The sequence below is a fragment of the Dermacentor albipictus genome, unplaced genomic scaffold, assembly GCF_038994185.2.
Source record: "Dermacentor albipictus isolate Rhodes 1998 colony unplaced genomic scaffold, USDA_Dalb.pri_finalv2 scaffold_12, whole genome shotgun sequence".
NCBI classification, from domain to species: domain Eukaryota; kingdom Metazoa; phylum Arthropoda; class Arachnida; order Ixodida; family Ixodidae; genus Dermacentor; species Dermacentor albipictus.
Genome location: NW_027225566.1, coordinates 14,311,281 through 14,327,966, shown reverse-complemented (window position 1 = coordinate 14,327,966; position 16,686 = coordinate 14,311,281). Strand labels below are relative to the sequence as shown.

The 16,686-nt window shown below is 45.0% G+C and overlaps 1 long non-coding RNA gene across 1 annotated transcript in view; it reads left to right on the top strand.

Annotated features, from left to right (window-relative positions):
- LOC139051480 (uncharacterized) overlaps nucleotides 1-16,686 on the top strand; it is a 187,652-nt gene that overhangs the window by 170,721 nt on the left and 245 nt on the right. Inside the window, exon 2 of the long non-coding RNA XR_011509386.1 lies at nucleotides 15,870-16,047. This is a non-coding gene — a long non-coding RNA (uncharacterized lncRNA). The remainder of the gene's footprint in view (nucleotides 1-15,869; nucleotides 16,048-16,686) is intronic.

Here is a 16,686-nt window from a genome sequence, read left to right as displayed (position 1 = left end):
CTGGCGTCGATCACCGACTATTTAAAGGCCGTCAACTTCGTGGAACGTTGCAGTCAGCGGCAAACCTTTGTCCTAGACTAAACGTTTGCTTCGTTTTTGGCAGGCTCCGCAAGCTGTGGGACAGTATCAGCTGGAAATCCGCCCGTATCTGCAATGGCTATCTTCTTCGCAACTGTTCCTGGTGACTGATCTACGCATGCGGATCTCGGGGAAGCTGCAGTTTCGACGTAGCAAGCCATCCTTGACTTCATTGGCTCTGTACCTGCCAATAATGCCCCCCTGGCGTCGATCACCGACTATTTAAAGGTCGTCAACTTCGTGGAACGTTGCAGTCAGCGGCAAACCTTTGTCCTAGACTAAACGTTTGCTTCGTTTTTGGCAGGTGAGTGTTGATTACACCTGTTGTAATTCATCAGTTTTTGGGTTTTGCCGCTGACTGCACCATGTCTTCTTTATGTACTTCTTGCTCAAAAGCCATACCGAGAGATGGAAGATTTATGAGTTGTTCTACCTGTGAGGGCGAATTCCACCTGGGGAAAAACTGCTCGTCAGTTTCTGATAGCGCCTACAAGAAGATGAGTACAGTGACACGTGAAACGTGGAAGTGTCCTTCATGCAAGGTTGATTCGGTTAAGCAACCAGACGAGGCATCCAACCCAGGTGATAGTTCATTCTCACAGCAACTGTCTGCTCTGAATATGAAACTAGATTCTTTGACTACAACTGTTTCAACACTGATGGTGAAAATCGAGGAACTATTGGTGGTCAGGGAAGCTAGTGAAAAGGTTGCTTCGGCAGTCGAGGACATACGGTCCGCTATTGATTTCCTTTCGTCGAAGTATGACTCGGTGCTTGCTACAGTGACCACTCATCAGAATGAGCTTGCAGACCTTCGCTCACAAGTTCAATCGCTCTCTTCAACAGTAGTTTCCCAGACACAGGTGATTGACAGGATGAGTGGGGAAATAAATGACCTCGAACAATATGGCAGAAGATGTAACTTCGAGATTCACGGCCTTCCTGTCAAATCTGACGAAAACTTACACTCTTTCTTAAGTACTTTGGCAGGCAAGCTAAACATAACCGATTTTCAACAAGCAGATATCTCGGCAGTGCATCGGCTGCCATCCAGAGGCGACTATATTCCACCAATTCTAGTGCAAACACGCTCAGTTACTGTTAAGCAGAAATGGCTCGGGGCCCGGAAGGGCCTTCGTGATTTGGTGCATGACGATCAGTCTCCTCGGCTGTTTTTCAACGATAACCTCTCTCGGGCTAATCGCGAGTTGTTCCGTCTAGCAAGGTCTCGTGGCAAAGAAAAGGGTTTTGAGTTCATCTGGACCAAAAATGGGAAGATCCTTGCAAAACAGTCCGAAGGCGCGCCTCTCATTCGTGTCAACAAGCTTTCTGATCTTGAAAAACTAACATAACCATGTCTGACATTGGTTTCGTGAAGTGTTCTAATTTTTCTGAAGTCCAGAAGTTCTTTCAGCATCACACAGGCAATTCATTTCAGTTTACTCACGTTAATATTCGCAGTATACGGAAGCATTGGGACCATTTTTGTGCGCTGATTCACCCTTTTCATTCAAATTTTGACGTTGTTGCTCTCACGGAAGTGAACGTTTCGTCAGATGTGTTACCAAATTTCTCGCTGCCAGGTTACCAATTACATTCTTATACTCGTCTACAACGAACAGGAGGAGGAATCGCAGTTTTTGTTAAAGATTCTTGGTCCGTTTCTGAAATTAGTATTCCATTTACTCAAGCAGAAGTAGTTGCGCTCCGCCTAAGTACACCTTGGTTGTCGTTGATTCTACTCGCAATTTACCGCCCTCCGTGTTGTAACGGTCGAATCTTTTTAGCTGAGCTTGATTCTGCAATATCTTCGTTTTCCAGTGAAGAACACGTGTGCATTATCGGGGATATGAATATCGATATTCTACGCCCAACTGTACCAACGGTCGCAGATTATCTTGACACTTTATCAAAGTGGGGACTAGAGACTAGAATCCACAGCCCTACACGTGAGGAGTACTTATCTGGGCAGCTAGTCTCGTCTTGCATCGACCACATAAACGTGCGTTCTCAAAACCTGTTGGTGCGGTCTGCTGTTGTTGAACTCAAGCTTGCAGATCACTATTTCGTCTGCTGCTCGTTAACGGATGGTTCCAGCCACCCTGCACCTTTGCGCAGCCACCAAAGCGTATCAGTACTTGATTATAAGCGTTTCGATGAAAGAATAGCAAAGTACGATTGGGCTTCTTTTATTGACAATGTGTCCCCTGCAGACTTATATGACAGTTTCGTCGAGGTTTTTCGTTCACACAAAGCCGAATCTTCACGCATGGTGACCGTTAAGCAACGAAATTTAGACAATAAGTGGATGTCACCCGTAATACTGGAAGCCATCAAAGAGAAAGATCTGCTCTGGGCTCGATCAAGACGTGCTCCAAACTGTTCTGAACTACGACTGCAGTTTAAACATGAACGAAACCGAGTTAATGCCATGATCCGTGTGGCCAAGCGCAATCACTTTAGGTCTCAGTTTAACGACGCACGTTTTAACAGCAAGAAAACATGGTCATTGGTGAATAACCTGAAAGGAATGAGCGCTGCTATCTATAATGATACATATTTCATATCTCATTTCCATAAAGATGGACAGAGCATTGCGAATGACTTTAACAAACTATTTTCTCTGGTCTCTGGTGCATCTCGTACCCCGCCTAATGACTGTCCTATGCCTCCCAGTGTGATGGAATCTGCTTTCCTTCCTGACATTACCGAAAGTGATTTAAGGTGTATACTTTTCAGTCTTAAACGTAGCAAGTCTCCTGGTCATGACGGCCTCACTGTTTCTGAATTGTGCAGAAATTTTGAAGCGATTAAGGGTGTCCTACTAGTTATGCTTAATAGTATCATTTCCAGAGGTATAATACCGACTTCAATGAAAACTGCTAAAGTTATACCTTTGTATAAGGGTGGCTCCAGAAACATGATGAGCAATTATCGACCTATCTCTATTCTACCATGCATTGGCCAAATTTTTGAAAAGCATCTGTTACTTACCATGACTAATTTTTTGAATACGCACAATGTTCTATCACCTTGTCAGTATGGCTTCATACCAGGAAAAGGAACAACAGATCTTCTTGAAGAATTCTCTGACACACTAAATTCAGCTTTTGATAAGAATGAAGTCGTATGCTCTCTTTTTCTTGACGTAAGCAAGGCCTTTGATAGTATCTGCCACGTTCTTCTGCTTGATAAACTTTCTACATTGGGATTTCGAGGTTCGTTTCTACACTTACTTACTAACTTTTTACAAGATAGGCGCCAGTATGTGTCAATTTCAAGATTCCATAGCGATTTCACGGCAATTACTTCCGGAGTCCCACAAGGTTCTATATTGAGTCCTTTGTTATTCAATCTATACGTTAATGATCTTGCTAACAATGTGCCTGTTTCATTGTTTCAGTATGCCGACGACACTGTCATTGTTGCGCGCGCAAAGAAATACACTGATGCTGTTACCGCATTACAGATGGCAGCTATTAAAGCCATGGACTGGTTTAAGTCTAACCTTATCAATGTTAATACTTCTAAAACGCAACTTATATGTTTTCATAACCCTTTAAAAAAAATTGAGTTGAGTCATCCTGTTTATTTGCACACTTCCTCCTGTTCTCATTGCAACTGTGTACCAGTAAAATATGCGTATTCGGTCAAATATCTTGGCCTGATCTTCGACAGTGATCTGTCTTGGAACTCGCACCTTTCTTTTGTTTGTCAAAGACTTCGCGCTGTATCTTGTGTCCTGTATAATATTAGATATTTTATGCCTTTTTCTGTCCGTAAATGTGTTACACACGCTCTAGCTTATAGTGTGCTTAGATACGGAATCACTATTTATGGTCACTGCACGGTTCGTTGGCAGCGCAGGGTGAATTCGCTTCTACGTTTACTTTTAAAGAATATTGCCTACGACCTGCCCATTGGTAATAACATTGATATTTTTAGAAGATTAAAGCTTCCAAATTTTAACGCTCTATTAACAGAAACTATTGTGCTTAAACATTTCTGGTACAGTCAGTTCACCATTCCATATGCTCCTGCACGTGATTTAAGACCTAAATACCGTTACTGCATTCCTCGCTCCTCAACCCGATACGGAAAGCGCACGCGTCAATACTACGTACCTGCCTGTTTCAATGGTATGCCACCTAGTGTATTCCGTATGAGAACAAAATACACCCTGAAAAAAATTTTGCGGTATGTCTCCGCATTACTTCCTGCCCCATAATGATTTAATCGAGTGTTACTCTCTTAATTTCGCATTACTGTCATCCTTTTGCTGTTGTAATTATGTTTCTATATCTGTCTCTATGAGTTGTTAAATTTTTCTTTTTTTGTTTTGTTTGTTTGTCGAGTTCGTTGCAACCATCTCTATTTTCCTTTGTTTTGCTAATGTTCGCTGTCTGCCAGGCGCTGCCACTCAAGCCCTTGGTGTGGCTTTGGTAGGCCTGATTTTGGTGTACGAGAATTGACATGAATAAAAGTACTATCTATCTATCTATCTATCTACCACGCCCAAATTTTCTGATCCCCTATTGCGAACTGTGCTTTTGTACGTCTCCGTCTTTTGTGGTTTCCCTACTTTTCTTCCACCAATCCTCCAGTCGCCTCTTACTAATGTCTATTGCGGACATGTTTGCTTTACCACTGCTCCCTCTGAACCCAAGGGCTTCAAGGAGGCCAGTGGTGCCTAAATCGACCGCTGGGTAGACGTCTTCACATTATAATAAAACATGCTCCGTAGTTTCCCTAGCTTTACCACAGTAAGCACATGCTTCTTCTTCCTTCTTATATCTCGCTTTATAGGTGCGTGTTCTAAGGCATCCTGATCTCGCTTCGAAAAGTAATGAGCTTCCCTTTGAGTTATCATAAATGGTTTCTTTCCTGATTTCGTTTTTTCCTCTTAAATAGTTACTCATGGCAGGTTTCTTTTCCATTGCCGCCACCCATGAGATTAATTCAGCTTCTCTAACTTTCTGCTTGACCTTTGTTGGTGTGTTGTCCACCCTACAGGCCGCATACTTGCTGGTAAGCTTCCTAGTTCTTTTCCTCCACTGTGAATCAATGTTTTTCCTGTGCAGATACCTGAACACTCTCCCAGCCCATTTACTTTCTCCTGTATTCCTCAGTTATTCTTAATAATCAATTTTACTGTAAGGTTCTCTCACTTCAAAACTTGTCCAGCTCGTATCGCCTTGCACACTTCATTTGCAGTCTTCCCGTGAGCGCCCAATGAGAGGCTTCCCACTGACCATTGGTTGCCATCGAGTCCTGATTGTACCACTGATTTCAAGCAAACAACCGCATTTCCAAAAGTAAGCCCTGGAATCATTACACCTTTCCACATACCTCGGAGGACCTCGTACCTATTGTATCCACATAGCGCTCTGTGCTTCATTATGGCTGTATTTCTCTTCCCCTTTACTGTTATGGTTTTTTTCCTGTTTCTATATATCCATTGCCTTCGTTTATCCATAGACCAAGGTATTTATATTCTGTTACCCGAGGTATTTCTTGGCCCTGTATCTCCATTGTCTGTTCACTATATGGGGAAGCGAGCGCCATCTGGTGGTGCTGCAAGGAACTCAGCGGCGCACATGGCGCGCACCTCCCGCTGTGATTGGTCGAGTTTTTGCCCACGGACATGACAAATGAATTGGGGGGTAATGGTATATATACAGCTTCGCTGTATAATGGAGTTGGGCAGGCCATGTAATGCGTAGGGCAGATAATGGGCGGACTATTAGAATTACAAAGTCTGCGCCAAGGGAAGGGAATCGCAGTCGAGGACGATAAAATTGGATTGGGTGATGAAGTTAGGAAACTCTAAGGCTGAATTAGGAATAAACTAATGCAAGACAGGGGTAAGTGGAGATCGCTGGGAGAGGTCTTCATCCTGTCGTGGATATAGAAATAGGCTAATGATAATGATGATTTGAACGTCGCCAAAATGCACAGAGTCAACCGGAGGAAGCTTTTGAAACAAAACACTGCCAGCCACCGTCACTGGGATTAGGCAAAATTGCCGCGCGACTAGCCGTTCGAGGCATTTTGCGTGTTTTCACGAGCTTCTTTGACGCTCGGAAAAACACTTTTGTGGAGCACGCATTGAACAACATGAAGCTGTATCGGGAGTTTTTCATGTTGCTCTACAATTTCTCATTGACATTCTTTAGAACGACAGAAAGCTGAACTACTTGGTAAGGATTGATTATGCAAAAAAGAGGCGAGGCGTGCAGACAGGACACTCTTGTGTCCTGTCTGCATGCCTCACCTCTTTTTTGTATAATGAAATTTTTCTTTTAATTATAATATTTGAGAAGTTGAATGAATAATTAAGAGCATTAATGTAATTAGGCGGAATGCAAAAATGACGTGTGCATCTCCAAGCGACGGCGAACAACATTATTTTGGTTCTGACCAGCTACGTGGCATTTGGATCTTTTTAAATCTTAGTGCATAATAGTTGGGACAACCTGTATAAGCCGAGCCGTTATATGTGCGCTTTCCTGCTGGCGGTGTCGGCGAATGTAGCAGCAGCAACGGCTAGCGAACTTCGGGAGGCTTCGCAACCAAATCATCGCTTTTGTCGTTGGGTTAGATATGTCGCGCCGCAGAGCCTCGACACGGCGTATGCTGCACAAAACTCCCTTGTGGGATAGTGCAGCTTTGCAGTGGACAAACGAGACCAGCCAGTACAATCATGGAACTCTCTCGAGACTTCTTTGCGAATCGGTTCGCACTGCACTTCGCCCGCAGGAAAGCTAGAACCACATGTTTTTTTCATCGTGGTGTGCAGTGTTAATCATAGAGCAGAGCTGATTATGTGATTCCAGCATGGTAGCCCATCTGATTGTGCAACAGTGTCATTCTTTCGATTAATCGCTCGGCAACGGTGGCCTTACCCAACGGCTCTGCTCTCGCCCTTCGAGACGAGATCGCGAGCGTTAGGCAGCCACCGTCTTGGCACGATGAAGCTGGGCGACCGTGTCATCTCTTCCGGTTGTCTTCAACAAATGTTTTTGACGGCCTGCGCGTCAGTTTACGGCGTCCGTGTCGCTGGGCGGGGACGCCATGCTGCCGCGGGCGCGACGCTCACGCAGTTCGCGCCGGCAGATCTGGGCCATGGGTGATGGAGATGCGATTCAGGTACGATGCCTCCACTTCCCCACCGTCCATTCATTTTCATTCACTTGTTTGCAGCTATTCCTTTCTGCCCTGGTTAAAGTAAGCAAATAAAAAGTATCAAAAGAAAAAAAAAACGCACAAGTGTGGTTGGCGTTGTGAAGCCATCATGGGGTGAAATATCGAGTGCTTGAGTCTATTTCGGAGGGTGCACGGAATTACCAAGTACAAGAGAACCCATCACTAAAGACCTAAAAAAAGTGAAATAGAATGTTTCGCTACGTGCCGGCAGATAAAGGTTTCGTGCTGATGCTAAAAATGTTAATGCGGTAATTGAACTTGTTTTACAGAATTGCAACTTACAAACAGTGATGATAATAAGAGCGTTGTTCCCTGATCGGTAAGCGCAGGAACAATACAGATGCAATGTTGCAATGTTGATTTCCTTTTTCAGTGTCCACTTGAGAAAGAATACCCGCCTATTCTTGCAAGGAGAATTGCCTCCGCTTTTTTTTCTCGTGCTGCTTCCAGAGCTCATCGCGAACGTAGAAACGAACCTCGTATAAAGCGAGCGAAACAGCCTTCCGACAAACGTGCCGAGCTACCCGACTGACGAAACAAAGACGGCGATGGCCGGCGAGGCGCGATTGCAAGTGCAGGTGACGCAGATAGCTAGCTAGGGCAAGCGTGCGTTTAAAAAGGGCAGGAGCGTAGAGAAATATAGGCAGGCATACTAATGATGACGGTAATAGCAAATACGGAGCATTTGTCGTCATTTGTGCCTTTGCGTGCAGATTCTTACGTTCGAAATTCGTTATTGTGAAGTGCTATTAAGATACGATGACGATGAAATTCGGTGCGTTATTCTGAAAAATTTGGTATTCTGAAATTCGTTGTACTTAAAGATTTTTACATTCAACCAATGGGCACTTGGTAGGGGATTTTCAAAAATTTCGTTATATTTGAAAGCATCGTTAATGTGAGGTTCGCTCTAACGGGATTTCACTGTATATGAATGACGGACGCAGTCGCTGATCTTCGAAAGTACGCCCGCATGTATTTCATTTCATTTCATTTCATTTATTGATACTGTGAATCCCATCAGGGATTGTAACAGGAAGGGCTGTATGTTATACATAGGAACATGGCATAAGGTGTTACTTACTAAATCTTATACAATAAAAAACTTGGGCATATAGCAATTTGATTGCGGGATTATACAAGAGAATAAATAGAACGGAGAGGTTATGACAAAGATAATTGCAGTTACAGAGACCAGTTACAAGGTCAGTATTGACGTAATAACAATCGCGCAACAATCAAGGTTACAATAATGCCAACAAGAAAAGAAATGTATTGCATCATTGCCGTAATTATAGTCAAGCACAAACACCGTTAAAATAATAAGGCAACAAGGAACTACAAGGATTTGGTTTGTGCTGACTAACGTTTTTAACGTCCTGAAGCGACTAAAGCTATGAAGGAGGTCGTAGTGCATGGCTCCGGATAACGTTATTTAGGTCGCCTGGGGGTGTTTAACGTGCACTTTGATCGTAGTTGTACGTGGGCGGGTAAATTCCTCGTTGGCGTTTCGTAAATCTCGCGCGGGCGCGGTAGCGCTGCGCCAGTAGTTGGTGCCTCTGTGTGATTGTATTTCTTTAGTAGATTTTATTTAGTAGTTGTAACGACGTGTAATTATTTCGTATTATTGACGGCACCGCCAGGGCACCAAAGCGGAAACGGCAACACTTCTAATGTCACGTGCTCTCCAGAGGCCTCTGTTAGCCGTCACATGAGCCCTCCTGGAGAAGTACTTGTAAAAAAAGCAATCTATCGCCGTGATCACCAAAGCACCCCGCAACGAAAAAAGCACCCCGCGACTGGGGGAGCATACCGCGCCCATGCGAGGAGAATTACGGAACACCAACGAGGAATCTCTCCACGGGCCTCTTGCATTTCGTCTCTATCCCGGCTGCTGGCGTACACGTCCTCAATATTGGAGGCATGAGCAGCGGCTACTCGCACGTTCTGTGTGGAGTATTATAATGGCCGATGAAGGCCGCTAAGTACCGCAGGTCCGCTGATAAGGATTAACATTTTTACTGCTTAAAGTTAACATTTTTATGCGTCCGATTAAGTAAATGGGTATCGCATGCTTTGTATGCACTGTATGTGAACCTACGAAACCACGTGCACATACTTTCACGCTGTCAAAACCTGAAACTATGGTAATTACGCGCGTGTTTGAGCGCACCCCGTGCATGCGTCGTGTTTCAGCAACACAAACTCTCAACGTGCGCGTGCTTTACGCTTTGTATAGTGGTCTCTTTCACTATTTTTTCCGCAATTCCAACAGGAGATACTTAGGGCCAGTTACCGACTGACGAAGCAAGATGTCGAATGAAAAAACTGCTCCACAGGGCTCGAACGAACTTTTTCACGAATTTCCTCCGGTAGCGTGTTAGCCGTGGTCTGCTACGGCAGGGCCAGCACGGGCTGCGCCACCACCGAGGCCGCGCCGAGCCGATGAGGAGGGAAGCGGTTGGCGCTACTTTTGGAGATTGAGGGGTTTTACGTTTAAAAGGATGGTGGCGCTATCTATGAACGTTGCTGCGAAGAAGTGATTGCGGTTTCAAGCACATAGTTTTATGCATTACTAGAGGGAACTGTGGTGCTAGTCTTTACGGGGCAGGGTGATGCGGGCAGCATGTGAATGATGGTTACTACATGAATTTAACTAAACCTAATATTTCTGGTTTCAAACGGTATTGTTCTTTGCAAACTTATAATTTTGAACAAAGTACGGCGCTATAAATGATCAAATAAACATTACTAAAAGCGAACAATGGTGGCATAATACACCCTTTCTCGCGGGCAAGGCAGCGTGTTGAGACTTTTGGCGCCTCGTGATCCGAAGTTTCATTAGAAGAAACGATGCATCAGAAACATCATGAGTACAACACGACACTATGGATCACGAGGAAAAGATCAAACAAATAGTACAAGTATGATTTAGCGCACGTACATATGTGCATGTAATATGCAAGTTGTCTATAATTTACTGCAAACAAGATCATGTATTGGTTATACATGGTGCTATTCAATAATAATACGTAGACGTCGAAAATAGCACTTTATGCACAGACACACATGCTTTATCATCCACTCGCATCAAGAACGCTTCGCTTTACGTAGATGTCAACTCGATGTAAGTCCGCTTCTTATTTGAGGAAAGTCTATGCCTCGCGTGGTGCTAAGAGAATTCGCGAGTGCGTCATATTGGCATGGCGCAGCACGCAAGGCAACGCCTGCTGGGCAGAAGGAATAGTGCCTGGCAGCTTCGAAATCTTTCTTGCACGCAGCAAATTCTAAAAGGTGTTCATTCCGTCTGCTGAGGTAAACGTCCGTGGTCTAATGGTTTGAGCCTCGGGCTTCTGTTAGAGGTCCGTGGTTCGAACCTAGTCACCGGCCAATTTTAATTAGGTTTATGTATGTATAGAACCCGGAATATCAGGGCGGGGGCAAAATAGTGACTGGAGTGACTGGAGTGACTGGATATGATTGCTATTGCAACAAAATAAATTAGTACATGCCGCAAGAATTGAATGTGATAGTCACGGGTCTCTGCTGCGTGAGGTGGTTGTATTACGACAATATCACTATGCGGCGACAGTACTTGTTTCGCAGGAGGATCAACAACGACATATAGAAGGAATGCAGTAGACGAAATTCGTACACACATTACATTCCAATGGTTTCGCATACATTGAAAATGTATATGCCTGATTCCGAAAATGACGAATGGGTTTCCTTAACAGCTATAACCAATTTGCTTCAGCTGTCCTAAGCCGAAACTCTCTACGGTAGTTGTTTGTTGCGCTGACGATGCGTCATTTATTCACAGTTAAATTTGTGCTGGGAATACAGAGCAGCAACACACATAGGGAAGCGATGTTGTATCAATGCCTCCCGCGTTTACCACTCTTGTGATCTGGCCGCCTGATCCCGTTGATAACACTAGCGGAGCGTCACTCCGACCATTGCGGAAGCCTGAAGAGGAATAGCATCGGAAAAGACAGCGCCACAACACAGTGATCCAGGATACTTCCCGTTATAGTCGTAGACCTTATATTTACAAACTTGCCTGACGCATTATGGAGCTTATAAGCTCCATAATGCCTAATTTCAGGAGACGATACTAAAGTGTCGTCTCCTAAAATTTGGCTCCTTCTCTAATGCAATTTTCCCCATGCACTTTTCTAACGCTCATATATGCCAGTGGCAGGCAAGGTAGTCGGGCACAGCGAAATTGGCATATATGAGCGTAAGAAAAGTGCATGGGGAAAATTGCATTGAAGAAGGAGCCAAATTTTACGAGACGATAGTTTAGTATCGTCTCCTAAAGGAGCCAAACTTTAGGAGTATCGTCTCCTGAAATTTGGCTCCTTCTGTAATGGAATTTTCCCCACACACTTAAGCTCATATATGCCAATTTCGCTGTACCCGACTACCTTGCCTGCCATTTGTTTGCTCTGCATCATATTAACCTCTACTGCGGCATGCATGCAAGAAACAACATAAACGTTTATCACAATGATAACCATAAAGCTTATTGACGCAGCAATTGATAGCAGAACACAGCCTATGGAGATACGCTAAACATTTCAGAAAGATATACCGTGTGATCCATTTTAATAGAAAGAGATTTTAAAAAATATCACCGTCCATTCCAGTGCATGAAGACGGTCTAACAGCAATGCTGTGTTAGTTGCACCGAATGTTACATCATGCATGTCAAACTTCGCAAGCCGTCTATATTGTAAATCTTTTGTTTCACCATTCTTTCACCGCATTTTTGCTTTTGCTTTTGCGTGTTTCGTATAGTGAGCATGTTTTAGGAAAGCTTTTTTTTTTTTCGGTTATCCCAGTGGTTTTTTTTCTTTTCTTTTCTTGTGCGTGAGGCATGGCCTACGACGACGAGCCCGTTCACGAGCCAGCTATCGCTGACGCTCGCGGCAGCCGGCTTCTTCCTTAGGAGTATGCACTACTCGAGGTGTTCCCATTGCTGTAGCTGGGATAGAATGTGCGGAACCACTTATCAAAAGCTCCTTATATTGGGCACAAAGCCCACCAATAGAGATGAGGGCGCTGCAATTGTTTGGACGATTGGTTGGACGATTGACGTGGCTTCCGGCACTTCATGCTGGCGCAAGAACTGCTGGCAGCCACACGCTCCTAGGATTGCGTTTCAAACGCTGGATACTGTTCGTTGGCCGCAAATCACCAGCATAACATGTGTTTCTTTCGCAGCAGGGTGGAATAAATCGTCGATAAATTCGATGCCGATCTGGCTCGATCGCCGAAAATGCACAGTGTGACAACCTAATCAGATTCGGGTATAATATAATACTCTCACAGGGGGAAAGGTGTCACTCCAACCCCTTTCCCTATGTTGAGCTCTTCTTTTCCTCTCCCGCTAGGTCATGTGGTCCCTTCTAAGCAAAGTCCGACCATAGAGTAATATAGTAAACGTAAAGAGTAGACACTCCCGTAGGCACCTGCGGTCGACTTTAGTGTCCTTGTATATGCTCCCGCAGGGAGCAGAGTGGCGCACAGTCCCGGCATTATCCTCCAGCTATGCAGTGAAGCCAATCCTCGTGCGCGCGCAGGAGGCAACTGCCGTGCAGTGTTCCATTTGCTTTTTTGTCTGCTGGTCGCGAGCTACATGCGGCAATTGTTCACAAGTGCCGAGCAAGATGGCACTTTTTAATGCAGGCCGCGATCGAACCATTGACCTAGACAGAGTGGGGTGGGGTTCCAACCCACCGAAATTTTTAGTTTGTATGTACTAATATACATGTACGTATACAAACAGACGCATGAACGTGTATATAGGGGGTACGGCCTCCCTCGATCCCACGAAGCAAAATTCCGACTACGGCCGTGGATCGAGCAGCTCAAAAGTTCACGTGCAAACATGCAGTGTCTTACAACAAAAAGCGCTGTAATGTTTTTCAACATGCATATGAAGTTTTCTCGCCAAGCCGAGAAGGCAAGAAATGTTTTAAAGATGTTTAAATGAAACTTCAAACACTTGGTGTACAATTATGTGAGCGCATTTGGCGGCCAAAACCCACTGATGAATGATCGCTGCCAAGCGAACTACTGTGCCTGCAGTTATGTCACTGCCGCCTTGGGGGGCAGAATTCAAAGCAACTGGAAAGACAACAAGCTATTAGGCGTAACAACAGATTATTTTTATTGCATTAATCACACCAAGATCGCAAGCTTGCAAAGTAATTATTCACACAGTGCAGACTGTAATATAAGAACACATTTTTCTTGATCTCTTTGTTACTGCTCAGGTCAATTTACTATAACACAGCGCTTATTAAACGCACAGGCAGACTTTTACATTCCTCATATCGACTAAGGCCGATCTAACAAGCAAGATATTGCTGGCAGTAAATTCTGAAGCTATCACAGCTCTCTCATAAGCGGGAGCGCACGAAGTTCTCGCGTAATAAAAAAAATTGACACTAGCACACCAATCAACATTCCAGAAAAATTAAAACGCCGACAAAAAAACAAAATAAATAACAGAGGAGAGAAACATCTGGACGCAACGGGCAAATTGTGTCTGCTAGTATTTACTATGTTTTGAACACACTATCTAAATCCGCATAGTCAGAACAATCGTAAAACAACACAGCGAATTGGGCGCATCTGTACGTTAACATTCTTGGCAAATACGTGCAGTGCGACACGCACGTGTCGTTCATTATTTGTCCCGCGTCTGTGTTACGCTACACATATACGCCAAAAATCGTACAACCGAAGAAGTGAACAGGGCTGTTACCTGAGATAAATGTTGCTTTAGTGCAAACAAGGCATACGCACCTCGCATATCCTGGTCCCTTTCGGAGAAGGCCGGTCTCGGCCCATACCCAGTAGCCATGCCTGTCGCGGGCGCACATCTATCCGTCCGCACGGCACCGCGTAAAAACCTCTGCCACTGCCCGTGCGGTTTGTGCAGTTTGGTGCACTGTTCCACCTCATGCTGGAACACAAGTGCCAATATGATGTACTCGTATCACTTCACCAAGGTCCTTGAGTTAATATTGTCCGATGCCATACCTGCAACCCGGAGCCGATGAATGCAACGCACGCTTGACGGTCTGCTGATTGCAATGTCGATGGCACTGACGGTAACGACGAGTCGGCACTGCGACCGTAAAGTTGGCTTCGCAGCGGCAGGGTTGAAACTTTGACGTCATTTTGCGCCACGTCATAGCGCTCGGCGAATAACGGTGCCAGCGGTGCCAGAAAAGTTATGCGCAGCTCTGCTCCATGTTGGAGCATATTGGGGGTTAGGACTTACGGAGTCGCCATCTGTCAGAGGCGGCTCCCTTGTGTTGTACGAGGGATCAGGCGGCGTGGTCCTCATAGGTTTGGCTTACGACAATCAATAAAAACACCACGCCGCAGCCCTCCTGGACATTTGTGAACGTTCTCTCAAAACGAAAAGAAGGTTTTTACTGTCGAAGTAATAATATTGGGCAAACTGAAAGCACAGAATCATTTACAGACGCAGTCTCTTTACCGAATACGTACAGTGAACACCACTGCGCGCGGTCGCCGCGATGCAGTCTCCCGAACCAGCTTCTTGCTTGAAGGGTAGGCAAACGCTGAGAGCAAACTATGTTGCTTATGTTCTTGCAGTGAGGTCCTGTATAACAAAATGAAGCATAACAGAATGAAGCCTCAATGCAGCAATCGCACGGTTCGCAGCGACTGAATGCATACATGCATGCACGTCCGCGCACAATGTTTCGCTGTCGCTGCGAGCGCGTTTTGCACCGTGCCGTGAGCTTCAGGCCGCAGAATATGAGCATTTGACAGTACAAGCAACCATTATTGCGTGGACGCTATCAGAGCAGTTGAAAATTAATTGCATTATACAGACTTCGACGCCTACGGCGATTACGATGTGCCGTCACGACGATTCAGTCTTTTCTTTTTGTTCTAAATTCTTGGACGCTTCAATATTATTTCTCAAGTTGAGTCGCACTGTATGTTTATCGCTATTCACAGCGTGCGATTTCTCGCTGCTTTATTTTCGTAATTCAGTGCGTTAATTCATAAAACAAACATGACCATATGCCATGCCTTTTTTTAATGTGCTTCTAACCGCTTTCTTTCCCTTCCATTGAACTTCTCAGCGTCTAGCATCAACAAGTTCATAGACCAAACCCTCATGACTTTAGCCGGGCAGCAGGTGCGGGTGAGCGTATCAGTGCGCGTTTTGTGCTACTCATGGAACATGGCAGTCCCGGCGCCGTAGCAGAAGTCTTCCTCACGTCTGTGCTTGCTGCGTTCCCGAGTTGTAACCGATGGCTGTTTGCCGGTTCTAAGTTTCGCGAGCCAAGCATCACGCAGCTTCATGTCCTGCGGCTACGTGCGAATAAGGCGTACACCGGGCTCCGTTGCGTACTTGAGGCACTGCGGAACCAAGTATTGGCATACCATGCTGCACGCCTCCGAAGGCAGCCACTACCTAATATACTGTTTTCAAATGTTGTCAAGCAGACGCCGAATAGGGCAAAGTCTCACCACTTAATCAGAACCACAGCACACGTCATACTTAATAAAACTTTCTTTTTCAGCTCACTTCGGCCCTTGCGAAGCAGTCGACGCGGCCATTGTGTCCCCGTGATCCCTCATGCCACGTCACGCCGACGGTAGCGTCAGCTTTTCCAGTGGTGGAGCTCACCCTAAATACAGGAATAGTAGCCGGATGGATGAATGGATGGATGTTGTGAGCGTCACCTTTGGAACGGCGCGGTGGGTTGCACCATCAAGCTCTTGCTATTATACTGCCTAATGTCCTACATAGGTTAAAAAAAAGAAGAAAAAAAACACACGATGAATTTGTATAACCAAACTTTGTGACCGCCTACTGCGAACTGTGTTCTTGTACGTCTCCGTTTATTGCCATTTCCCTGCTTTTCTTCCACCAATCTTCCAATCGCCTCTTACTAATCTCTATTGCGGACATGTTTGCTTTCCTTCTGCTTTCGCTGAACCCAAGGGCTTCAAGGAGTCCAGTAGTGCCTAAATCCACCGCTGGACAGATATCTTCACATTCTAATAAAACATGCTCCATCGTTTCCCTTCCTTTACCGCCGCAAGCACATGCTTCCTCGTTGTCATATCTTGCAATGTAGGTGGGTGTTCTTAGGCATCCTGATCTCGCTTCGAAAAGTAATACGCTTACGTTGAGTTATCCTCAATTGTTTCTTTTCTGATTTTGTTTTTTCCTCTTAAGTAGTTACTCATGGCAGGTTACTTTTCCACTGCCGCCACCCATGAGATTATTTCCGCCTCTCTGACTTTCCGCTTGACGTTCTTTGTTACTGTGTTGCTCACCATACAGGCCGCATACTTGCTGGTAAGTTTGCTAGTTCTTTACCTCCACTTTGG